Genomic DNA, 24,607 nt, shown 5'->3' with positions numbered 1-24,607 from the left:
CAATACTTTAACAATAAGTTTTCTCAATAGATAGAAAATGATGACGCTGAGGAGTCAACATCCGATATTATCATTGCTTGTAACCCGGTAAATAATTTCGTACATCTCCCCATAAAACAAGTCTTAGTGGAAAAAAGCTCATTTTCGAATAAGTTTATTAAAGCACCCCCCCTCTGTGGAAAAGAGTCAACCATGAGGCGAGTTTTGTCAACAGCAAGAACAACTGTTGCCCATAAAGTAAAACAAATATCCGCCTCAAAGTCGTATTTTACCGTTGCAGAATGTGGAAAACAGACAGCCCTCACAGGAGGCACCATAGTTAAAATATTTAAATTTCAACTAAATTTGTAGTAATGATCGGATTTCCTCACTTATCTACACCACACTCCTTGTCCTTGATATCTTATCGTTTCTTATCGTTCCTCTGTCCCTTAATAGAAACCACATATATAGAAACTATCCTCCCTTTCAGTTGTCTTTTGCACTTCCATATCGCAAAGCAGTTACTGTAGGTTATTTTCTGCTTATGCATTAATGTAATTAATTAACTTATTTATCCTTAAGTAAGGTAATGACTTGAGTTCTAATGCTTTTTGTCTCTTGAGTTAGCTGTCAATGTGGGATTTTTTTCCCCTTTTGTTCAGTTAAAGCTGCCTTTCATTCTTCAACACAGCTTAAACTCTAATAGGTAAGCTTTCTTGTAATTTCTTAGTTCTGCAGGCTTCTTGAAAGACATCCGAGACTCTTCTTTGGATGCTGGCTGCCTTTTGTTTTGTTTTCTGTCAAGATGATCCCACACTGCTTCGATTATCTTGAGGTTCGAACCCTGGAGAGATCAATCCATGACTGATGCGTTGTTTCATCCAGGCATACTTTGACTACATTGGCAGTATGTTTGCGATCATTGTCGTACTGAAAAATGAAGTTGAAGCCAATCAGACACTACGTGGTATTACATGGTCGATCAAAATCTGGTGGAACTTTTCTACATTCATAATTTGATTAATTTGGATAAGAGCTCCAACAACACTGGCTGAAATCCAGCCTCAAAGCACGGTAGAGTATCCACGCTGTGTTAAAGACGGCTATAGACATTCACTGTTGTATCTCTCTTCGGACCTCTTCCATGCATATTTCAAATTTGGAATCATTACTCCATAAGACATATTACAGCTGATTTCTTTTTCCAGTCAATTTCTTGTGTAATTTGGCACACCTCAGCCTTATTTTTCTCTGTTCTCCTTCCTTAAGAATGGCTTATTAACAGCCATCCTTCCAACTCAGATAACTTTTGATGAGGTTTCATGAAATGTTTACAGCACTTGAGTTACTCGCCACGGCCATCCCAAATGCTAAAAACACTAAACTTTAATTCTAAATTACGTAATTAACGTTAACCAGAAAAAACAAGCCAAAGTCGAAATGTTGCTGAGCTGACCTGTGGTATGCTATGTCTTCTAAAGCACGTATAATGTAAACAGAACTGGTCTTTGCACAGAAGCCTGTGGAGCTTCATAATTAACCTCAGTGTGTGAAGAGGACTCTCCATTTAATAATAGCTGTAATAAAATGTTCTGGCCGACGGTGTTAAACGCTGCACTTGGGTCTAGCAGGGAAGATTTCAACTTTTCAATACGAATGAAGGCTGCAAACTGATTAGATTAATGTCTGATGATCTTTTCCGTGCTTCTTCAAGTTTGTAACACCAAACATATTAAAGGATGATGTAAGGCTCACAGGAAGAGTTTAATTAGACACACATTTACTATTTTCTTTATACTCTTTCTTTCTTGACATGTTTAATATGATTACTATCAGAGGAGAAAATGAACCTTGTGTAGTCTAAAAACTTTTTTATTTAATCAAACTGTAATGTTGTTGAACTCTGACGGACGTGTCTTTTAATCTTGTCAACAAATCCTTAATCATCTAAATCTGCCATTTATCATCTTGTAAAATGTTCCCTCTGCTTCTGTTGCACATCTCCCCCCGACACTCTCTGCTTCACCAGCCCTGTGCAGCTGGTTCAACCCCTGCCTGCCTCCTTAAACTGGGGTGTTTAAATCTCTTTACCTCTGTTGTGAACTTCACACAAAGTTTGTGGTAACAAAATCAAACTGACGAGGATCTCGTTTGAAAAACACACACACTCACGAGACAAAATAAAAACAGACTGCTCAAAGCAAAAGCAGAGCCCCCACAGCTGGTAGTACAAACACAGTGACAACATGCGTATTAGATACCCTCAGTGCCAGAAGCATAAATATGAAAAAGGTGGGATCACCAAGAATATCCTAAAAATGGCGTTGAGGTGGGTGTTACAGTGAAAAAAACAAAAAGCAGCCAAATTTTCATCTGAAAATGTTGAATTTTAGTAAAAACAATGCTCTGTAGTTTGATACTGTCGTTACAGACAAAGCAGATGTTTAAAGCCTTTGAACGCTCATTTAAAATGCGCTCATTCTCCTTATCAGCTGGAAACATTAAAGCCGTAAAATGACTTTTTCAAACGGATAAAAACTATTGAACAGCAGCAATGATGAGCCTGTACCAGAATTTGAATGTACATGTGTTGAAGGTGCGGGTCTTGTTGAATTATTAAACATACTTTCTTTAATTTTTCGAGCCACAAAAACAACAACTTTTAATTTTCTTCTGCTTGAGTCTCGGCCTCGGGTAGCTCTACTTATCATTGCTCAATCAGTTGTCTGTTTGTGCTACTTTTTCAAGGAGCAGCGGATTATTGGTAAGGGTGACTTTATGTGTTTAGCTACTTAAGTGGAAGTACTGTGGATAGTTTTACCTTACATACATAGATCTACCAATACAGCTTCTGAGGTAACTGTTTACAAAATGTTATAATCTATTCAAAGGTTCTTTGCAATTTTACATTGATAAACATTATCCTTAACACATTTGACCCGCATAAAGTGCTATGGCCATCACACTGTCATTTAGAATTGTTTAAATAACTCGTGTCTTAAGTCCTTCCATCAAACAGAAAATAAAAAAATAAAAAAAATAAAAAAGTCGCATGGATCACTTTATATTTCTAACATTTTGTGATATAAAGTCGTTCATAACAAACTGAAAGGCTGGGAGTTTAAAATGCAAACCGATGGAAGCAGCAGTAGAAGACTATAATGTCACAGAGCACACGGTGTCTATTATTGTGTAGACAATTATAAATAAGAGCTTAATAAAGATGCTTAATTTCTTAAGAAATAAACAGGTGGAGGGATCTTTATCAAAAGTGGATGTTGCATCTGTGGCTAAACCACTGTACCCAAAAACTTTAAAAATCTACTGTGTGTGAGGCTGTGTAAGTAAAGCTTGCCCTTCACACCCGCGTGTAACAAACCATTTGTTGGGGGTTGTGGATTTGACACCTCAGCATTGTGAAAGTGGGGAAACATGTTTCTGGCTGTGCATAAGATTTCTGCTTACAACTTAGAATCTCAGTTCTAAATGAAATTCAGATGTTTTTTAAGTATGGCTAATGTATTATTTGACTTCTAAGGCACGCACACACACACGCACACACACGCACACGAACAACAACACCAACACAGAGAAGAAGAAGAGGGGGTCGGCAGACTATGAATAAATCTACATACTCTGATATATGGTATGTGTTTTATAAAAACCTACTCTACACCAGCTGAGGAAGTAATTAAACACAATGTTTTGCCAAGTTTCCCCTCTGGGAAAAAGTCTGTCTTCATTTATTCAGTTATTGTACTAATGTATGCACATTTCTATGCTATTAAAGGTACTGAAAAGCTTTACTTACACAATACTTTGGGTACTGAGTTGACTTACAACAAAGATTATGCTGAAATGCTGAAAAAAAAAAAAATATATATATATATATATTATAAACTATATAAATAAAAAGTACTTTTAATAAATTAAATTATTTTTTCACATGAAAACAATATTTATATTAATAAATTCTCGTTTAACAGAAATCTCTGATAATGTTTGTGGTGTCAGCTTTTTCCTTTTCAAACTGTGCGAGAGAAGAAGTATCTCATGACATTCACGCCTAATGTGTTCAGCATATTCTGCACAGTCTGCATCGTCACTGGTACCTGTTTAAGGCTGACGGGGGGTTGAACAGCAGGCTCTGGACACGGGCCCCAGTGAGGAACCTGAGCCCTGATGATGGGGAGGGTGAGTGCAAACACCAGAGCCAAAGGTAGCTTCATGGTAAAGATGTGGCTTTATTACCTAAAGAGAGTATGAAAGAAAAGCAGGTAAGGTAACACAAACCAAAAGAAACATGGCCAACGCAAACAAGATTACTGCTACATCAACTCAGGCAACATTTTTCTTGGCAGAAATAATCTAATATTAACTAATTTATAGTTTAATCCTTCGCATGTATCTCCACAGATTTCTCTTACCTCTGTGTTCCAGTGGTTCAGATATGTGCTCTGTCTTTAGAGATAGAGAGACAAGGCCGTGTGACCGATGGTGACATGGAACTGAATCTGAGCCCCAAAGAGAGAATAAGAGTTATGCTTTTGCACCATATTGTGTTTTCACCGTTCTTTCATAGCAAGAAGAATGATTTTCAGTCAAATGATCCCTACAATCAGTATATTTAATTTCAAAATCAGCCACCCTGGAAATCAACCTACCATCTGGATAATTGTCAGATACTTCTTCCACCACAGGTACTTTTGGATCTTAGGTCCACAGGAGGCAAGACTGTAATACAGGTACATCAGGACATGGATCATCGCATTCATATGTGCACCAAAGAATGCTGCAGTAGAAGAAACAATAAGTTTTTAATTTTGTTCTGCTTACTATAGTTAAAAAAAATCTTAAACTGAGTTGCTCTGAACTCCTGCTGTCTGTATCCAATAAAAAGGCAATAGTTGAGGGGGTGGGAGATACAAACAAGTGTAGGTCCAGGGGCCCATGAATCCAGATTAAACTATCCAAGCTACATATGACGATACTATGCTTGTGGGTTTCAGTGAAATTTGTCATCTAGCTTCCTCATCAGTGTTCAGACTCAGTTTACTCTCAGTCACAATCATCTACTTGCAAATATACATATAGCTGCACCTGTGTTTACTAATTAGCAAGTGATAGCGTGTTATCATGCTAAATACATACTGTGAACACGATAAACATTGTACCCAATAGTAAACTTCAGCGATTAAATGCTATTACTCTCAACATGTTGCCTTGTTGGCATTAGCACTTAGCTCAAAGTGCTCCTCTGCCAATGGTATACCTTTACAGAGTTGCTAGCATGGCTGTTAATATGCAGATGCATATTATAAAAAAAAAAAAAAAAAAAGCTCAACAAACAACAATAATGAATACATTAACCAGTAGTGAATAAAAGGTTTATAGACAAGTAGCTCCACATGTTTGGTTTAGCTTCCTGAAGCATCCACCAAGGCATTTGTGTCTCTTCCCAGCCCTCACCCAGTATAAACCACAAAACTACAGAGCCGATGAAGGCTTTATCAACAGCAATGCTGATAAATTCATATATATATCATATAGCTGATGTCTGCTGTGTTGTAAGCTACTCACACTGTCCTCCTGCCACCCACTTGATGCCAATCCACCAGAGCGTGAACATGGAGCAATGATGGTAGACGTGCAGGAAGGTGACCTGGTTAAATTTTTTCCTCAGGATGAAAAACACAGTGTCCAGATACTCAATGCCTTTGGAGATGAAATACCTCCACAGAGTTCCTGCCACCTGACTCCCGCAGAAATAAAGAAGGGGAAGAAAAAGACTGTTAACATATGAACATATATGATCAAGAGCTACATGTGTGTGAACTCTGATTTTGGAAATCCTAACCTCGACCCGAGACTGACTCACTTGTGGTTTCTGTTTCAAACTACGTCATAGAGCAACAGGAAGGAAGGTGAAACTGAACACCATTCAACTCCGGCTTGTACTTTTTTCTGATAACAGACCCGTGCTCTAAATGTATGGATGCCTCTCATGTTTCTAAAAGCTCTCTGAGTGACGTGTCCCTGGCAGGCTGACTGTAATTTTCTGAACCATGGGTACAGTGGAGAATTATTAACAGGTAGGGATCTGGTTCCAAGGAAACTAATTATTGTAGACACAAAAGTCTTAAGATAGTAAGTTACATAAACAGCTGAAGTCCCACTACTATATTCAGAGTTTATCTATGCAAGCGTGTGTGTGTGTGTGTGTGTGTGTGTGTGTGTGTGTGTGTGTGTGTGTGTGTGTGTGTGTGTGTGTGTGCAGTCGGGAGAGTTGGGGTATCCAATTTCCTTTTTTTGAATGCCTTCTTGTGAACGCTGTCTGTTTTCCACATTCTGCAACGGTAAAATACGACTTAGAGGCGGATATTTGTTTTACCTTATGGGCAACAGTTGTCTGGCTTTGTTCTTGCTGTTGACAAAACTCGCCTCATGGTTGACTCTGAGAAAAAAACTCTTTCCCACAGAGGGGAATAAACTTATTCGAATATGAGCTTTTTTCCACTAAGACTTGTTTTATGGGGAGATGTACGAAATTATTTACCGGGTTACAAGCAATGATAATATCGGATGTTGACTCCTCAGCGTCATCATTTTCTATCTATTGAGAAATCCCATTGTAAAAGTAATGAAGAAAAAAACTATTCTGCTGTCTCACTCCTCCTTGACCCGCGGTGTGTGTGTGTGTGTGTGTGTGTGTGTGTGTGCCTTCTGTTTTCCGCATTCTGCAACGGTAAAATATGACTTTGAGACGGATATTTGTTTTACCAAATGGACAATTGCTGTTGACAAAACTCGCCTCATGGTTGACTCTTTCCCACAGAGGGGGGTGCTTTAATAAACTTATTCGAATATGAGCTTTTTTTTCCGCTAAGGCTTATTTTAGGGGAGGAGATGTACGAAATTATTTACCGGGTTACAAGCAATGATAATATCGGATGTTGACTCCTCAGCGTCATCATTTTCTATCTATTGAGAAAACTTATTGTTAAAGTATTGAAGAAAAAAAACTCCTCCTTGGCCCGCGGGGTGTGTGTGTGTGTGTGTGTGTGTGTGTGTGCCTTCTTGCGAACGCCGTCTGTTTTCCGCATTCTGCAACGGTAAAATATGACTTTGAGACGGATATTTGTTTTACCAAATGGACAATTGCTGTTGACAAAACTCGCCTCATGGTTGACTCTTTCCCACAGAGGGGGGTGCTTTAATAAACTTATTCGAATATGAGCTTTTTTCCCCGCTAAGACTTGTTTTATGGGGAGATGTACGAAATTATTTACCGGGTTACAAGCAATGATAATATCGGATGTTGACTCCTCAGCGTCATCATTTTCTATCTATTGAGAAAACTTATTGTTAAAGTATTGAAGAAAAAAACTCCTCCTTGGCCCGCGGGGTGTGTGTGTGTGTGTGTGTGTGTGTGTGTGTGTGTGTGTGTGTGTGTGTGTGAGTGAAACAAGATCGCCTGTCGCTGGTTTGTTTTTCAGTCTCTCAAAAGGAAAAGTAGTATTCACTAAGGGATATTTATTCGTTTTTTACACATAGGCAGCCTGTAGGTTACAAGCGGATAGAAAGTTCTTCTTTTCATCACAAGCTATGGTGTATCTTAAAGGTTTTTTACAGCGTCTGTATTATAGGAAAATAAAATACTATTGAAATCTCTACAGGAAGTCACTCTTTATTTCCATTACAAACGCCGGTGCAGCTTAAGAAAGTAAAATTACACCCGCTCTGTCTCTCTATACATCACAGAATCAGCTGCTGCATCACCGCTGTGCTTAGGGAACATGACGCAACAGGTCTGAAAATGACTAGACACTTCCGGAGTATTTCCGGTAGGGTCATAAGGTCCGGATCGAGATTGAATATGTCATATTCAAAGCCTTCTTCTTTGGGAGAGCAGATCTCATCGGACACAGGAACGCTGCTGGGCTGCAGAAGGAAATCCATCTTGTGTCTGTGCCTTAGAAATTGTGACGGACTCCACCTCTCTGCTTTTTTATTCTCCTCCAACAGATGGCGCGCTTCCGGAGGTTCCCCCCCTCCTTTCTCAGGATGCAATTCGACACGGTTAGCAACAGATGGCGCGCTTCCGGGGTTCACCCCCCCCTTCTCAGGATGCAATTCGACACGCGGGGGGTTTCCCACACCCCTTCTCCGGATGCGATTCGTCACGCTCATTACACGCTTCCGGGGGGGAGGGGCGGGAGGTCAAAAGGTCGTGATTAGGGCCATCAATCACTTCGGATCAAATTTTGTCATAAGCTGTATGAGATTAACTCTCTAACCACTGATCAAAGACCCATGAGTACCAGGAAGAAAGAAGTGCCAAGATACAATTGTCAGAAGTGGGATTCGAACCCACGCCTCCAGGTGAGACTGCGACCTGAACGCAGCGCCTTAGACCGCTCGGCCATCCTGACACATTGCAACAGCCAACTAGTTGAATAATCCCACGCAGTTGCTGATTTCCATTTGACATACTTGTATGTTAAGTGCATGTAATAAACAAATAAAAATAATTACTAAGAAAATATATTGATTTAAAAGTTTGTGTTAAATGTTGTAAGTCAGATCGAAATAGAAAGATCAGGTGTGGTGGACAGGAATGATTAGATGTCAACAACTTGATTGGATGGCCAAAGTGTGAAATGTGACGTCCTGTGAGGGAAGCGTGAAAAAGCGTGAGCAGGTATAAAAAGACATTCTGGGTTCTTCTATTTTGTCTTTTGCGAGATGAGCAGTTGGGAAGGTTGGATCTAAGAGGTTCACAGTTGAAAGTTCAAGCAGACACGCTAGAGGGGGAACCACAGCCCAACCTGTGAACTGGTTTCAAATGAATGCCCAGCTGCTTTCCTGTTAACAGGGCTTTTAACCATGTCTGAGGTAACATCTAGCAGCTGTTCAGCCATGGAAACGTAGTGCGAATAATCTACAATGTCATCCATACTGATCATTTGGCTGAATACTTTTAGACAGGTTGCCATGACATGACAGTTCACACAGTTTCACATCGGTTCCATGGTGTAATGTTTAGCACTCTGGACTTTGAATCCAGCGATCTGCGTTCAAATCTTGGTGGGACCTGCTTATTGGGAGGTGAAACCATACTGCATGTCACATAGTGATAACTTGTTTTTGGTCGCCAAGCGGGCGAAGGCACTGCGTTCAGGTCGCAGTCTCCTCTGAAGGCGTTTGTTCGAATATAGCAGCTATTCAGCCATGTAAACACATACTACGAAGCTCGTGGCGCCCACTTTCTGTGCTGACTTTGAGGTCGGAAGAGGTTTGGAGCTGTACAGTTAGTGAGTCAGCAGAGTGTTTGTGACTTTTGCGCACAAGCGCACCTCAGCACTCGGATACTCCAATCTGTAACTTTGTGTGGGTTGTAACTGAATTTCGTTGACCGCGGCCCTGCAGAGAATCAGTGCCAAAAAAACCAAGGTACTCCGAGTTGGCTATGCACGTGCCCACATTCCTGTCATGATCAACCAACAACGTGCTGAAGAGGTGGAGAATTTTACATATCTTGGCAGCATCATCTCGAATGACGGGGTCTCTGATCGGGATGTCGACGGCAGAGTAGGGAAGGCAGTTGGTGTCCTGCGACGTCTCCAACCTATTTGGAACTCGACCTCCCTGAATGTAAGGGTCAAGATCAGACTACTGAACTCTATAGTCTTCCCTACTGCACGTTACGCTAGTGAAACCTGGCGCTCAACAAGTGCAATTATTCAACACCTGAACGTGCTTCAACAACGTGGCTTGCGGCGAATCCTGAGAATTTCCTACCGGGACCGAATAACAAATGAGGAGGTCCCACGAAGAGCAGGCACCCGCCCATTAGCCGATGTTGTTGCAGAAAGGTGCTTTCGCTTTGCGGGACATATTTTACACCTACCCCCTCATCGCCCAGCTAAGATTACCATGACATGGCGTCCACGCACTGGCAAGCGAAAGCAAGGCCGACCAAAGATCACATGGCGTCGAACATTTATGGACGATCTGAGAACTGTCGACATTGCCTGGGACGAAGCTGAAGCAGTCGCTGCTGACCGACATCGATGGAGATCACTAGCTGCCCGATGCGCCGCTCGGCGTAGGAGGAACATAGTACTAAGTAAAGTAACTGAATTTCAGACAGCTCTTTAGTACCACATAGTGACTGACAAGTGAAGGAACTCTTTAGTGATTGACATGTTTTGTAAAGGCAGACGTCATGGTTAGCTGCTTGATTTTATAAAGCTCTCACAGAAAACACAAGTCATACAGAAATTCAATGTGCCAGAGAAGACATGCAGTATGGTTTCACCCCCCAAAAATCAGGTCCCACCAGATTTCACTCCATAAGAGTTTCCTCTTTTCAAAACTCTCCCAATTCATCCAGTGACCCTGCTTGGCCAGCGCTATGGCTCTGGCGTGTCTTACTGTTTCCTCCTTTCGACACACCTCCTCCACCACCATTTTTTGACGTTCGGTTACAGATGCCTGTTGCCACCGAGGTTGCCAAGACCAAATCCTTCTCTGCCCTGTTGGACGCGACCCACCATGTCATTATGGCTCAGAGCCGATTTGGCCTGTAGCACAGACGTGGCTGTGGTCCACTTCCTCCCTGTTGCTAGGGTGGGAGCAGCGCCCCTCACTATGGGGTCCCGGGAGTCCTTGAGTGACATCTCAAGCCTCACTCAAGGAGTGCAGTGTTGTTAATCCGCCTGAGGTCATTAGCCAAGTTTTGCCTTCGTTTGTCAAGTTGCCAGGTATCATTGAGGTCTACATTATACCACCGTCCCAGGCTCTTGATGGACATCTCTTAGACTGTTGGAATTGGTTCTCCACTGATATAGAATTGCCAGTTTCAAGTGTATTTTGTCACAACAGTAAGAAGTCTCCAAAGGTTGATTCTGTTCATCTGAATGTAGCGTTTTCAGTGGGAAAAATGTCTCGTCACTCATCCAAGTGACTTCTTCAGTGTCAGCTGACTGCAGGTTTCCCCAATCTTATAAACAGTATATTTTCATAATGACTGAAAGCAGACCCCTGAAGGAACAGTGGGCTTGGAGGTCAGTTCCTTCATCACGATTATGCAAATTCTCATGACCATTGATCAACAACCACTGATCAAAGATACATGAGTAGAAGGAAGAAAGAAGTGCCAAGATACAATTGTCAGAAGTGGGACTCGAACCCACGCCTCCAGGTGAGACTGCGACCTGAACGCAGCGCCTTAGACCGCTCGGCCATCCTGACACATTGCAACAGCCAACTAGTTGAATAATCCCACGCAGTTGCTGATTTCCATTTGACATACTTGTATGTTAAGTGCATGTAATAAACAAATAAAAATAATTACTAAGAAAATATATTGATTTAAAAGTTTGTGTTAAATGTTGTAAGTCAGATCGAAATAGAAAGATCAGGTGTGGTGGACAGGAATGATTAGATGTCAACAACTTGATTGGATGGCCAAAGTGTGAAATGTGACGTCCTGTGAGGGAAGCGTGAAAAAGCGTGAGCAGGTATAAAAAGACATTCTGGGTTCTTCTATTTTGTCTTTTGCGAGATGAGCAGTTGGGAAGGTTGGATCTAAGAGGTTCACAGTTGAAAGTTCAAGCAGACACGCTAGAGGGGGAACCACAGCCCAACCTGTGAACTGGTTTCAAATGAATGCCCAGCTGCTTTCCTGTTGGGTGATTTTCATCAACACAGAACACGGGGATAAATGCATTTTTGGTTCCATCCTCTCTCCTCACCAAGGAAATGTCCTACTTTGAGTTTGTCTCCACCTGCTGGGCGGTGGCGTGTTTAGAGTGGAGGATGTAGTTGCAGCTGTCCTGCAGGTGGAGGTGGTGCCGGACAAGCAGAGCAGCAGATTTGTGAGTGTTTTGGACTTGAATTAAAAAGACCAAGACATGCTGATGAGGTTGCTGTGTGATCTAGAGACAAGTATAAGGATGTGTATAAAGATTGGGTCTAGCTGTATTGCTCAGGCTGCGCTACAGCATCTATTCACAGGTGCGATCCCACTACTGAGCGACACGGGGGCTTTGACCTGCTCCGTCTCCGACCTGGGCCGGTGCACCCCTCCTTAGGTGACCTGGTGGTCTCAGGCTCCCCCAGGATCACCATATCAATGCCGAACGCAATGCGGACACCCGATCGACATAGCCTGCTGCAGCTCAGAGCTCCTGAGCTCAAACGATCCTCAAACCTCAGTCTCCCGGTAGTTTGGATTACAGGCACGCGCCAACGCAACCGGCGAGAAGCACTTACGTTAACAGGGCTTTTAACCATGTCTGAGGTAACATCATGACACTATCCTGCTGCCCATCATTAGCAAAGTTGTAATGATGGGCAGCAAAGATGAGGAATGAATGGTGCACAATTGTTATATGCAAGTTTTTAGAAAGCTCGTGGTTAACCCAAGAGTATTTTGTCACAATATCAAGAAGAGTAAAGCTTCAATGTCAGAAGTGGGATTCAAAGCCACACCTCCAGGGGAGACTGCAACCTGAACGCAGCGTCTTAGACCGCTCAGCCATTCTGACATTGCAGTGCCAGTTTGGTGGAGGTTACCACTGTTAGATACTTTGGAAGAAACACACATTAGCCTTCTCATAACACATATAGCAGCTGTTCAGCCATGGAAACGTAGTGCGAATAATCTACAATGTCATGCATACTGATCATTTGGCTGAATACTTTTAGACAGGTTGCCATGACATGACAGTTCACACAGTTTCACATCGGTTCCATGGTGTAATGGTTAGCACTCTGGACTTTGAATCCAGCGATCCGCGTTCAAATCTCGGTGGGACCTGCTTATTGGGAGGTGAAACCATACTGCATGTCACATAGTGGTAACTTGTTTTTGGTCGCCAAGCGGTCGAAGGCACTGCGTTCAGGTCGCAGTCTCTTCTGAAGGCGTTTGTTCGAATATAGCAGCTGTTCAGCCATGTAAACACATACTACGAAGCTCGTGGCGCCCACTTTCTGTGCTGACTTTGAGGTCGGAAGAGGTTTGGAGCTGTACAGTTAGTGAGTCAGCAGAGTGTTTGTGACTTTTGCGCACAAGCGCACCTCAGCACTCGGATACTCCAATCTGTAACTTTGTGTGGGTTGTAACTGAATTTCAGACAGCTCTTTAGTACCACATAGTGACTGACAAGTGAAGGAACTCTTTAGTGATTGACAAGTGTTTTGTAAAGGCAGACGTCATGGTTAGCTGCTTGATTTTATAAAGCTCTCACAGAAAACACAAGTCATACAGAAATTCAATGTGCCAGAGAAGACATGCAGTATGGTTTCACCCCCCAAAAATCAGGTCCCACCGATTTCACCAGATTTCACTCCATAAGAGTTTCCTCTTTTCAAAACTCTCCCAATTCATCCAGTGACCCTGCTTGGCCAGCGCTATGGCTCTGGCGTGTCTTACTGTTTCCTCCTTTCGACACACCTCCTCCACCACCATTTTTTGACGTTCGGTTACAGATGCCTGTTGCCACCGAGGTTGCCAAGACCAAATCCTTCTCTGCCCTGTTGGACGCGACCCACCATGTCATTATGGCTCAGAGCCGATTTGGCCTGTAGCACAGACGTGGCTGTGGTCCACTTCCTCCCTGTTGCTAGGGTGGGAGCAGCGCCCCTCACTATGGGGTCCCGGGAGTCCTTGAGTGACATCTCAAGCCTCACTCAAGGAGTGCAGTGTTGTTAATCCGCCTGAGGTCATTAGCCAAGTTTTGCCTTCGTTTGTCAAGTTGCCAGGTATCATTGAGGTCTACATTATACCACCGTCCCAGGCTCTTGATGGACATCTCTTAGACTGTTGGAATTGGTTCTCCACTGATATAGAATTGCCAGTTTCAAGTGTATTTTGTCACAACAGTAAGAAGTCTCCAAAGGTTGATTCTGTTCATCTGAATGTAGCGTTTTCAGTGGGAAAAATGTCTCGTCACTCATCCAAGTGACTTCTTCAGTGTCAGCTGACTGCAGGTTTCCCCAATCTTATAAACAGTATATTTGCATAATGACTGAAAGTAGCCCCCTGAAGGAACAGTGGGCTTGGAGGTCAGTTCCTTCATAACGATTATGCAAATTCTCATGACCATTAATCAACAACCACTGATCAAAGACCCATGAGTAGAAGGAAGAAAGAAGTGCCAAGATACAATTGTCAGAAGTGGGATTCGAACCCACGCCTCCAGGTGAGACTGCGACCTGAACGCAGCGCCTTAGACCGCTCGGCCATCCTGACACATTGCAGCAGCCAACTAGTTGAATAATCCCACGCAGTTGCTGATTTCCATTTGACATACTTGTATGTTAAGTGCATGTAATAAACAAATAAAAATAATTACTAAGAAAATATATTGATTTAAAAGTTTGTGTTAAATGTTGTAAGTCAGATCGAAATAGAAAGATCAGGTGTGGTGGACAGGAATGATTAGATGTCAACAACTTGATTGGATGGCCAAAGTGTGAAATGTGACGTCCTGTGAGGGAAGCGTGAAAAAGCGTGAGCAGGTATAAAAAGACATTCTGGGTTCTTCTATTTTGTCTTTTGCGAGATGAGCAGTTGGGAAGGTTGGATCTAAGAGGTTCACAGTTGAAAGTTCAAGCAGACACGCTAGAGGGGGAACCACAGCCCAACCTGTGAACTGGTTTCAAATGAATGCCCAGCTGCTTTCCTGTTGGGTGATTTTCATCAACACAGAACACGGGGATAAATGCATTTTTGGTTCCATCCTCTCTCCTCACCAAGGAAATGTCCTACTTTGAGTTTGTCTCCACCTGCTGGGCGGTGGCGTGTTTAGAGTGGAGGATGTAGTTGCAGCTGTCCTGCAGGTGGAGGTGGTGCCGGACAAGCAGAGCAGCAGATTTGTGAGTGTTTTGGACTTGAATTAAAAAGACCAAGACATGCTGATGAGGTTGCTGTGTGATCTAGAGACAAGTATAAGGATGTGTATAAAGATTGGGTCTAGCTGTATTGCTCAGGGTGCGCTACAGCATCTATTCACAGGTGCGATCCCACTACTGAGCGACACGGGGGCTTTGACCTGCTCCGTCTATGACCTGGGCACCCCTCCTTAGGTGACCTGGTGGTCTCAGGCTCCCCCAGGATCACCATATCAATGCCGAACGCAATGCGGACACCCGATCGACATAGCCTGCTGCAGCTCAGAGCTCCTGAGCTCAAACAATCCTCAAACCTCAGCCTCGCGGTAGCTTGGATTACAGGCACGCGCCACCGCACCCGGCGAGAAGCACTTACGTTAACAGGGCTTTTAACCATGTCTGAGGTAACATCATGACACTAACCTGCTGCCCATCATTAGCAAAGTTGTAATGATGGGCAGCAAAGATGAGGAATGAATGGTGCACAATTGTTATATGCAAGTTTTTAGAAAGCTCGTGGTTAACCCAAGAGTATTTTGTCACAATATCAAGAAGAGTAAAGCTTCAATGTCAGAAGTGGGATTCAAAGCCACACCTCCAGGGGAGACTGCAACCTGAACTCAGCGCCTTAGACCGCTCAGCCATTGTGACATTGCAGTGCCAGTTTGGTGGAGGTTACCACTGTTAGATACTTTGGAAGAAACACACATTATCCTTCTCATAACACATATAGCAGCTGTTCAGCCATGGAAACGTAGTGCGAATAATCTACAATGTCATGCATACTGATCATTTGGCTGAATACTTTTAGACAGGTTGCCATGACATGACAGTTCACACAGTTTCACATCGGTTCCATGGTGTAATGGTTAGCACTCTGGACTTTGAATCCAGCGATCCGCGTTCAAATCTTGGTGGCATCTGCTTTTTGGGAGGTGAAACCATACTGCATGTCACATAGTGGTAACTTGTTTTTGGTCGCCAAGCGGTCGAAGGCACTGCGTTCAGGTCGCAGTCTCTTCTGAAGGCGTTTGTTCGAATATAGCAGCTGTTCAGCCATGTAAACACATACTACGAAGCTCGTGGCGCCCACTTTCTGTGCTGACTTTGAGGTCGGAAGAGGTTTGGAGCTGTACAGTTAGTGAGTCAGCAGAGTGTTTGTGACTTTTGCGCACAAGCGCACCTCAGCACTCGGATACTCCAATCTGTAACTTTGTGTGGGTTGTAACTGAATTTCGTTGACAGCTCTTTAGTACCACATAGTGACTGACAAGTGAAGGAACTCTTTAGTGATTGACAAGTGTTTTGTAAAGGCAGACGTCATGGTTAGCTGCTTGATTTTATAAAGCTCTCACAGAAAACACAAGTCATACAGAAATTCAATGTGCCAGAGAAGACATGCAGTATGGTTTCACCCCCCAAAAATCAGGTCCCACCGATTTCACCAGATTTCACTCCATAAGAGTTTCCTCTTTTCAAAACTCTCCCAATTCATCCAGTGACCCTGCTTGGCCAGCGCTATGGCTCTGGCGTGTCTTACTGTTTCCTCCTTTCGACACACCTCCTCCACCACCATTTTTTGACGTTCGGTTACAGATGCCTGTTGCCACCGAGGTTGCCAAGACCAAATCCTTCTCTGCCCTGTTGGACGCGACCCACCATGTCATTATGGCTCAGAGCCGATTTGGCCTGTAGCACAGACGTGGCTGTGGTCCACTTCCTCCCTGTTGCTAGGGTGGGAGCAGCGCCCCTCACTATGGGGTCCCGGGAGTCCTTGAGTGACATCTCAAGCCTCACTCAAGGAGTGCAGTGTTGTTAATCCGCCTGAGGTCATTAGCCAAGTTTTGCCTTCGTTTGTCAAGTTGCCAGGTATCATTGAGGTCTACATTATACCACCGTCCCAGGCTCTTGATGGACATCTCTTAGACTGTTGGAATTGGTTCTCCACTGATATAGAATTGCCAGTTTCAAGTGTATTTTGTCACAACAGTAAGACGTCTCCAAAGGTTGATTCTGTTCATCTGAATGTAGCGTTTTCAGTGGGAAAAATGTCTCGTCACTCATCCAAGTGACTTCTTCAGTGTCAGCTGACTGCAGGTTTCCCCAATCTTATAAACAGTATATTTGCATAATGACTGAAAGTAGCCCCCTGAAGGAACAGTGGGCTTGGAGGTCAGTTCCTTCATCACGATTATGCAAATTCTCATGACCATTAATCAACAACCACTGATCAAAGACCCATGAGTAGAAGGAAGAAAGAAGTGCCAAGATACAATTGTCAGAAGTGGGATTCGAAACCACGCCTCCAGGTGAGACTGCGACCTGAACGCAGCGCCTTAGACCGCTCGGCCATCCTGACACATTGCAGCAGCCAACTAGTTGAATAATCCCACGCAGTTGCTGATTTCCATTTGACATACTTGTATGTTAAGTGCATGTAATAAACAAATAAAAATAATTACTAAGAAAATATATTGATTTAAAAGTTTGTGTTAAATGTTGTAAGTCAGATCGAAATAGAAAGATCAGGTGTGGTGGACAGGAATGATTAGATGTCAACAACTTGATTGGATGGCCAAAGTGTGAAATGTGACGTCCTGTGAGGGAAGCGTGAAAAAGCGTGAGCAGGTATAAAAAGACATTCTGGGTTCTTCTATTTTGTCTTTTGCGAGATGAGCAGTTGGGAAGGTTGGATCTAAGAGGTTCACAGTTGAAAGTTCAAGCAGACACGCTAGAGGGGGAACCACAGCCCAACCTGTGAACTGGTTTCAAATGAATGCCCAGCTGCTTTCCTGTTGGGTGATTTTCATCAACACAGAACACGGGGATAAATGCATTTTTGGTTCCATCCTCTCTCCTCACCAAGGAAATGTCCTACTTTGAGTTTGTCTCCACCTGCTGGGCGGTGGCGTGTTTAGAGTGGAGGATGTAGTTGCAGCTGTCCTGCAGGTGGAGGTGGTGCCGGACAAGCAGAGCAGCAGATTTGTGAGTGTTTTGGACTTGAATTAAAAAGACCAAGACATGCTGATGAGGCTGCTGAGTGTTCTAGAGACAAGTATAAGGATGTGTATAAAGATTGGGTCTAGCTGTATTGCTCAGGCTGCGCTACAGCATCTATTCACAGGTGCGATCCCACTACTGAGCGACACAGGGGCTTTGACCTGCTCCGTCTCCGACCTGGGCCGGTGCACCCCTCCTTAGGTGACCTGGTGGTCCCAGGCTCCCCCAGGATCACCATATCAATGCCGAACGCAATGCGGACACCCGATCGACATAGCCTGCTGCAGCTCAGAGCTCCTGAGCTCAAACAATCCTCAAACCTCAGCCTCGCGGTAGCTTGGATTACAGGTACGCGCCACCGCAACCGGCGAGAAGCACTTACGTTAACAGGGCTTTTAACCATGTCTGAGGTAACATCATGACACTAACCTGCTGCCCATCATTAGCAAAGTTGTAATGATGGGCAGCAAAGATGAGGAATGAATGGTGCACAATTGTTATATGCAAGTTTTTAGAAAGCTCGTGGTTAACCCAAGAGTATTTTGTCACAATATCAAGAAGAGTAAAGCTTCAATGTCAGAAGTGGGATTCAAAGCCACACCTCCAGGGGAGACTGCAACCTGAACGCAGCGCCTTAGACCGCTCAGCCATTCTGACATTGCAGTGCCAGTTTGGTGGAGGTTACCACTGTTAGATACTTTGGAAGAAACACACATTATCCTTCTCATAACACATATAGCAGCTGTTCAGCCATGGAAACGTAGTGCGAATAATCTACAATGTCATGGATACTGATCATTTGGCTGAATACTTTTAGACAGGTTGCCATGACATGACAGTTCACACAGTTTCACATCGGTTCCATGGTGTAATGGTTAGCACTCTGGACTTTGAATCCAGCGATCCGCGTTCAAATCTCGGTGGCATCTGCTTTTTGGGAGGTGAAACCATACTGCATGTCACATAGTGGTAACTTGTTTTTGGTCGCCAAGCGGTCGAAGGCACTGCGTTCAGGTCGCAGTCTCTTCTGAAGGCGTTTGTTCGAATATAGCAGCTGTTCAGCCATGTAAACACATACTACGAAGCTCGTGGCGCCCACTTTCTGTGCTGACTTTGAGGTCGGAAGAGGTTTGGAGCTGTACAGTTAGTGAGTCAGCAGAGTGTTTGTGACTTTTGCGCACAAGCGCACCTCAGCACTCGGATACTCCAATCTGTAACTTTGTGTGGGTTGTAACTGAATTTCAGACAGCTCTTTAGTACCACATAGTGACTGACAAGTGAAGGATAACTTTAGTGATTGACAAGTGTTTTGTAAAGGCAGACGTCATGGTTAGCTGCTTGATTTTATAAAGCTCTCACAGAAAACACAAGTCATACAGAAATTCAATGTGCCAGAGAAGACATGCAGTATGGTTTCACCCCCCAAAAATCAGGTCCCACCGATTTCACTCCATAAGAGTTTCCTCTTTTCAAAACTCTCCCAATTCATCCAGTGACCCTGCTTGGCCAGCGCTATGGCTCTGGCGTGTCTTACTGTTTCCTCCTTTCGACACACCTCCTCCACCACCATTTTTTGACGTTCGGTTACAGATGCCTGTTGCCACCGAGGTTGCCAAGACCAAATCCTTCTCTGCCCTGTTGGACGCGACCCACCATGTCATTATGGCTCAGAGCCGATTTGGCCTGTAGCACAGACGTGGCTGTGGTCCACTTCCTCCCTGTTGCTAGGGTGGGAGCAGCGCCCCTCACTATGGGGTCCCGGGAGTCCTTGAGTGACATCTCAAGCCTCACTCAAGGAGTGCAGTGTTGTTAATCCGCCTGAGGTCATTAGCCAAGTTTTGCCTTCGTTTGTCAAGTTGCCAGGTATCATTGAGGTCTACATTATACCACCGTCCCAGGCTCTTGATGGACATCTCTTAGACTGTTGGAATTGGTTCTCCACTGATATAGAATTGCCAGTTTCAAGTGTATTTTGTCACAACAGTAAGACGTCTCCAAAGGTTGATTCTGTTCATCTGAATGTAGCGTTTTCAGTGGGAAAAATGTCTCGTCACTCATCCAAGTGACTTCTTCAGTGTCAGCTGACTGCAGGTTTCCCCAATCTTATAAACAGTATATTTGCATAATGACTGAAAGTAGCCCCCTGAAGGAACAGTGGGCTTGGAGGTCAGTTCCTTCATCACAATTATGCAAATTCTCATGACCATTAATCAACAACCACTGATCAAAGACCCATGAGTAGAAGGAAGAAAGAAGTGCCAAGATACAATTGTCAGAAGTGGGATTCGAACCCACGCCTCCAGGTGAGACTGCGACCTGAACGCAGCACCTTAGACCGCTCGGCCATCCTGACACGTTGCAGCAGCCAACTAGTTGAATAATCCCACGCAGTTGCTGATTTCCATTTGACATACTTGTATGTTAAGTGCATGTAATAAACAAATAAAAATAATTACTAAGAAAATATATTGATTTAAAAGTTTGTGTTAAATGTTGTAAGTCAGATCGAAATAGAAAGATCAGGTGTGGTGGACAGGAATGATTAGATGTCAACAACTTGATTGGATGGCCAAAGTGTGCAATGTGACGTCCTGTGAGGGAAGCGTGAAAAAGCGTGAGCAGGTATAAAAAGACATTCTGGGTTCTTCTATTTTGTCTTTTGCGAGATGAGCAGTTGGAAAGGTTGGATCTAAGTGGTTCACAGTTGAAAGTTCAAGCAGACACGCTAGAGGGGGAACCACAGCCCAACCTGTGAACTGGTTTCAAATGAATGCCCAGCTGCTTTCCTGTTGGGTGATTTTCATCAACACAGAACACGGGGATAAATGCATTTTTGGTTCCATCCTCTCTCCTCACCAAGGAAATGTCCTACTTTGAGTTTGTCTCCACCTGCTGGGCGGTGGCGTGTTTAGAGTGGAGGATGTAGTTGCAGCTGTCCTGCAGGTGGAGGTGGTGCCGGACAAGCAGAGCAGCAGATTTGTGAGTGTTTTGGACTTGAATTAAAAAGACCAAGACATGCTGATGAGGCTGCTGTGTGATCTAAAGACAAGTATAAGGATGTGTATAAAGATTGGGTCTAGCTGTATTGCTCAGGCTGCGCTACAGCATCTATTCACAGGTGCGATCCCACTACTGAGCGACACGGGGGCTTTGACCTGCTCCGTCTCCGACCTGGGCCGGTGCACCCCTCCTTAGGTGACCTGGTGGTCTCAGGCTCCCCCAGGATCACCATATCAATGCCGAACGCAATGCGGACACCCGATCGACATAGCCTGCTGCAGCTCAGAGCTCCTGAGCTCAAACAATCCTCAAACCTCAGCCTCCCGGTAGCTTGGATTACAGGCACGCGGCACCAGACACAGCGAGAAGCACTTACGTTATCAGGGCTTTTAACCATGTCTGAGGTAACATCATGACACTATCCTGCTGCCCATCATTAGCAAAGTTGTAATGATGGGCAGCAAAGATGAGGAATGAATGGTGCACAATTGTTATATGCAAGTTTTTAGAAAGCTCGTGGTTAACCCAAGAGTATTTTGTCACAATATCAAGAAGAGTAAAGCTTCAATGTCAGAAGTGGGATTCAAAGCCACACCTCCAGGGGAGACTGCAACCTGAACGCAGCGCCTTAGACCGCTCAGCCTTAGACCGCTCAGCCATTCTGACATTGCAGTGCCAGTTTGGTGGAGGTTACCACTGTTAGATACTTTGGAAGAAACACACATTATCCTTCTCATAACACATATAGCAGCTGTTCAGCCATGGAAACGTAGTGCGAATAATCTACAATGTCATGCATACTGATCATTTGGCTGAATACTTTTAGGCAGGTTGCCATGACATGACAGTTCACACAGTTTCACATCGGTTCCATGGTGTAATGGTTAGCACTCTGGACTTTGAATCCAGCGATCTGTGTTCAAATCTCGGTGGGACCTGCTTATTGGGAGGTGAAACCATACTGCATGTCACATAGTGATAACTTGTTTTTGGTCGCCAAGCGGGCGAAGGCACTGCGTTCAGGTCGCAGTCTCCTCTGAAGGCGTTTGTTCGAATATAGCAGCTGTTCAGCCATGTAAACACATACTACGAAGCTCGTGGCGCCCACTTTCTGTGCTGACTTTGAGGTCGGAAGAGGTTTGGAGCTGTACAGTTAGTGAGTCAGCAGAGTGTTTGTGACTTTTGCGCACAAGCGCACCTCAGCACTCGGATACTCCAATCTGTAACTTTGTGTGGGTTGTAACTGAATTTCAGACAGCTCTTTAGTACCACATAGTGACTGACAAGTGAAGGAACTCTTTAGTGATTGACAAGTGTTTTGTAAAGGCAGACGTCATGGTTAGCTGCTTGATTTTATAAAGCTCTCACAGAAAACACAAGTCATACAGAAATTCAATGTGCCAGAGAAGACATGCAGTATGGTTTCACCCCCCAAAAATCAGGTCCCACCGATTTCACCAGATTTCACTCCATAAGAGTTTCCTCTTTTCAAAACTCTCCCAATTCATCCAGTGACCCTGCTTGGCCAGCGCTATGGCTCTGGCGTGTCTTACTGTTTCCTCCTTTCGACACACCTCCTCCACCACCATTTTTTGACGTTCGGTTACAGATGCCTGTTGCCACCGAGGTTGCCAAGACCAAATCCTTCTCTGCCCTGTTGGACGCGACCCACCATGTCATTATGGCTCAGAGCCGATTTGGCCTGTAGCACAGACGTGGCTGTGGTCCACTTCCTCCCTGTTGCTAGGGTGGGAGCAGCGCCCCTCACTATGGGGTCCCGGGAGTCCTTGAGTGACATCTCAAGCCTCACTCAAGGAGTGCAGTGTTGTTAATCCGCCTGAGGTCATTAGCCAAGTTTTGCCTTCGTTTGTCAAGTTGCCAGGTATCATTGAGGTCTACATTATACCACCGTCCCAGGCTCTTGATGGACATCTCTTAGACTGTTGGAATTGGTTATCCACTGATATAGAATTGCCAGTTTCAAGTGTATTTTGTCACAACAGTAAGAAGTCTCCAAAGGTTGATTCTGTTCATCTGAATGTAGCGTTTTCAGTGGGAAAAATGTCTCGTCACTCATCCAAGTGACTTCTTCAGTGTCAGCTGACTGCAGGTTTCCCCAATCTTATAAACAGTATATTTGCATAATGACTGAAAGTAGACCCCTGAAGGAACAGTGGGCTTGGAGGTCAGTTCCTTCATCACGATTATGCAAATTCTCATGACCATTAATCAACAACCACTGATCAAAGATACATGAGTAGAAGGAAGAAAGAAGTGCCAAGATACAATTATCAGAAGAGGGATTCGAACCCACGCCTCCAGGTGAGACTGCGACCTGAACGCAGCGCCTTAGACCGCTCGGCCATCCTGACATACTTGTATGTTAAGTGCATGTAATAAACAAATAAAAATAATTACTAAGAAAATATATTGATTTAAAAGTTTGTGTTAAATGTTGTAAGTCAGATCGAAATAGAAAGATCAGGTGTGGTGGACAGGAATGATTAGATGTCAACAACTTGATTGGATGGCCAAAGTGTGAAATGTGACGTCCTGTGAGGGAAGCGTGAAAAAGCGTGAGCAGGTATAAAAAGACATTCTGGGTTCTTCTATTTTGTCTTTTGCGAGATGAGCAGTTGGGAAGGTTGGATCTAAGTGGTTCACAGTTGAAAGTTCAAGCAGACACGCTAGAGGGGGAACCACAGCCCAACCTGTGAACTGGTTTCAAATGAATGCCCAGCTGCTTTCCTGTTGGGTGATTTTCATCAACACAGAACACGGGGATAAATGCATTTTTGGTTCCATCCTCTCTCCTCACCAAGGAAATGTCCTACTTTGAGTTTGTCTCCACCTGCTGGGCGGTGGCGTGTTTAGAGTGGAGGATGTAGTTGCAGCTGTCCTGCAGGTGGAGGTGGTGCCGGACAAGCAGAGCAGCAGATTTGTGAGTGTTTTGGACTTGAATTAAAAAGACCAAGACATGCTGATGAGGCTGCTGTGTGATCTAGAGACAAGTATAAGGATGTGTATAAAGATTGGGTCTAGCTGTATTGCTCAGGCTGCGCTACAGCATCTATTCACAGGTGCGATCCCACTACTGAGCGACACGGGGGCTTTGACCTGCTCCGTCTCCGACCTGGGCCGGTGCACCCCTCCTTAGGTGACCTGGTGGTCTCAGGCTCCCCCAGGATCACCATATCAATGCCGAACGCAATGCGGACACCCGATCGACATAGCCTGCTGCAGCTCAGAGCTCCTGAGCTCAAACAATCCTCAAACCTCAGCCTCCCGGTAGCTTGGATTACAGGCACGCGGCACCAGACACGGCGAGAAGCACTTACGTTATCAGGGCTTTTAACCATGTCTGAGGTAACATCATGACACTATCCTGCTGCCCATCATTAGCAAAGTTGTAATGATGGGCAGCAAAGATGAGGAATGAATGGTGCACAATTGTTATATGCAAGTTTTTAGAAAGCTCGTGGTTAACCCAAGAGTATTTTGTCACAATATCAAGAAGAGTAAAGCTTCAATGTCAGAAGTGGGATTCAAAGCCACACCTCCAGAGGAGACTGTAACCTGAACGCAGCGCCTTAGACCGCTCAGCCATTCTGCCATTGCAGTGCCAGTTTGGTGGAGGTTACCACTGTTAGATACTTTGGAAGAAACACACATTATCCTTCTCATAACACATATAGCAGCTGTTCAGCCATGGAAACGTAGTGCA

The 24,607-nt window shown here is 44.2% G+C and overlaps 13 non-coding genes across 13 annotated transcripts; 2 read left to right on the top strand and 11 right to left on the bottom strand.

Annotated features, from left to right (window-relative positions):
• Positions 1-8,331: 8,331 nt before the first annotated feature.
• Positions 8,332-8,414, bottom strand: trnal-cag (transfer RNA leucine (anticodon CAG)). The gene has a single exon. It is a non-coding gene; the product is annotated as a tRNA-Leu (tRNA).
• A 2,741-nt stretch (positions 8,415-11,155) lies between these two features.
• Positions 11,156-11,238, bottom strand: trnal-cag (transfer RNA leucine (anticodon CAG)). The gene has a single exon. It is a non-coding gene; the product is annotated as a tRNA-Leu (tRNA).
• A 711-nt stretch (positions 11,239-11,949) lies between these two features.
• On the bottom strand, positions 11,950-12,248 carry LOC146693507 (signal recognition particle RNA). Its single transcript, XR_014914954.1, has one exon.
• Positions 12,249-12,736: 488 nt separating this feature from the next.
• On the top strand, positions 12,737-12,808 carry trnaq-uug (transfer RNA glutamine (anticodon UUG)). The gene has a single exon. It is a non-coding gene; the product is annotated as a tRNA-Gln (tRNA).
• Positions 12,809-14,159: 1,351 nt separating this feature from the next.
• Positions 14,160-14,242, bottom strand: trnal-cag (transfer RNA leucine (anticodon CAG)). Its single transcript has one exon. It is a non-coding gene; the product is annotated as a tRNA-Leu (tRNA).
• Positions 14,243-14,953: 711 nt separating this feature from the next.
• On the bottom strand, positions 14,954-15,246 carry LOC146693504 (signal recognition particle RNA). The gene has a single exon (XR_014914962.1).
• Positions 15,247-17,159: 1,913 nt separating this feature from the next.
• On the bottom strand, positions 17,160-17,242 carry trnal-cag (transfer RNA leucine (anticodon CAG)). The gene has a single exon. It is a non-coding gene; the product is annotated as a tRNA-Leu (tRNA).
• Positions 17,243-17,953: 711 nt separating this feature from the next.
• On the bottom strand, positions 17,954-18,252 carry LOC146693502 (signal recognition particle RNA). The gene has a single exon (XR_014915005.1).
• A 1,901-nt stretch (positions 18,253-20,153) lies between these two features.
• trnal-cag (transfer RNA leucine (anticodon CAG)) lies at positions 20,154-20,236 on the bottom strand. Its single transcript has one exon. It is a non-coding gene; the product is annotated as a tRNA-Leu (tRNA).
• A 711-nt stretch (positions 20,237-20,947) lies between these two features.
• On the bottom strand, positions 20,948-21,246 carry LOC146693500 (signal recognition particle RNA). Its single transcript, XR_014915008.1, has one exon.
• Positions 21,247-21,749: 503 nt separating this feature from the next.
• On the top strand, positions 21,750-21,821 carry trnaq-uug (transfer RNA glutamine (anticodon UUG)). The gene has a single exon. It is a non-coding gene; the product is annotated as a tRNA-Gln (tRNA).
• A 1,351-nt stretch (positions 21,822-23,172) lies between these two features.
• trnal-cag (transfer RNA leucine (anticodon CAG)) lies at positions 23,173-23,255 on the bottom strand. Its single transcript has one exon. It is a non-coding gene; the product is annotated as a tRNA-Leu (tRNA).
• A 654-nt stretch (positions 23,256-23,909) lies between these two features.
• LOC146693497 (signal recognition particle RNA) lies at positions 23,910-24,208 on the bottom strand. The gene has a single exon (XR_014915007.1).
• Positions 24,209-24,607: the final 399 nt, after the last annotated feature.

The sequence above is a fragment of the Copadichromis virginalis genome, linkage group LG14, assembly GCF_057382275.1.
Source record: "Copadichromis virginalis isolate Kocher_CV1m ecotype Utaka linkage group LG14, C_Virginalis_male_GT1.1, whole genome shotgun sequence".
NCBI lineage: Eukaryota > Metazoa > Chordata > Actinopteri > Cichliformes > Cichlidae > Copadichromis > Copadichromis virginalis.
The sequence above is the reverse complement of the archived record's forward strand: the minus strand, read 5'-3'. Positions and strand labels throughout refer to the sequence as shown.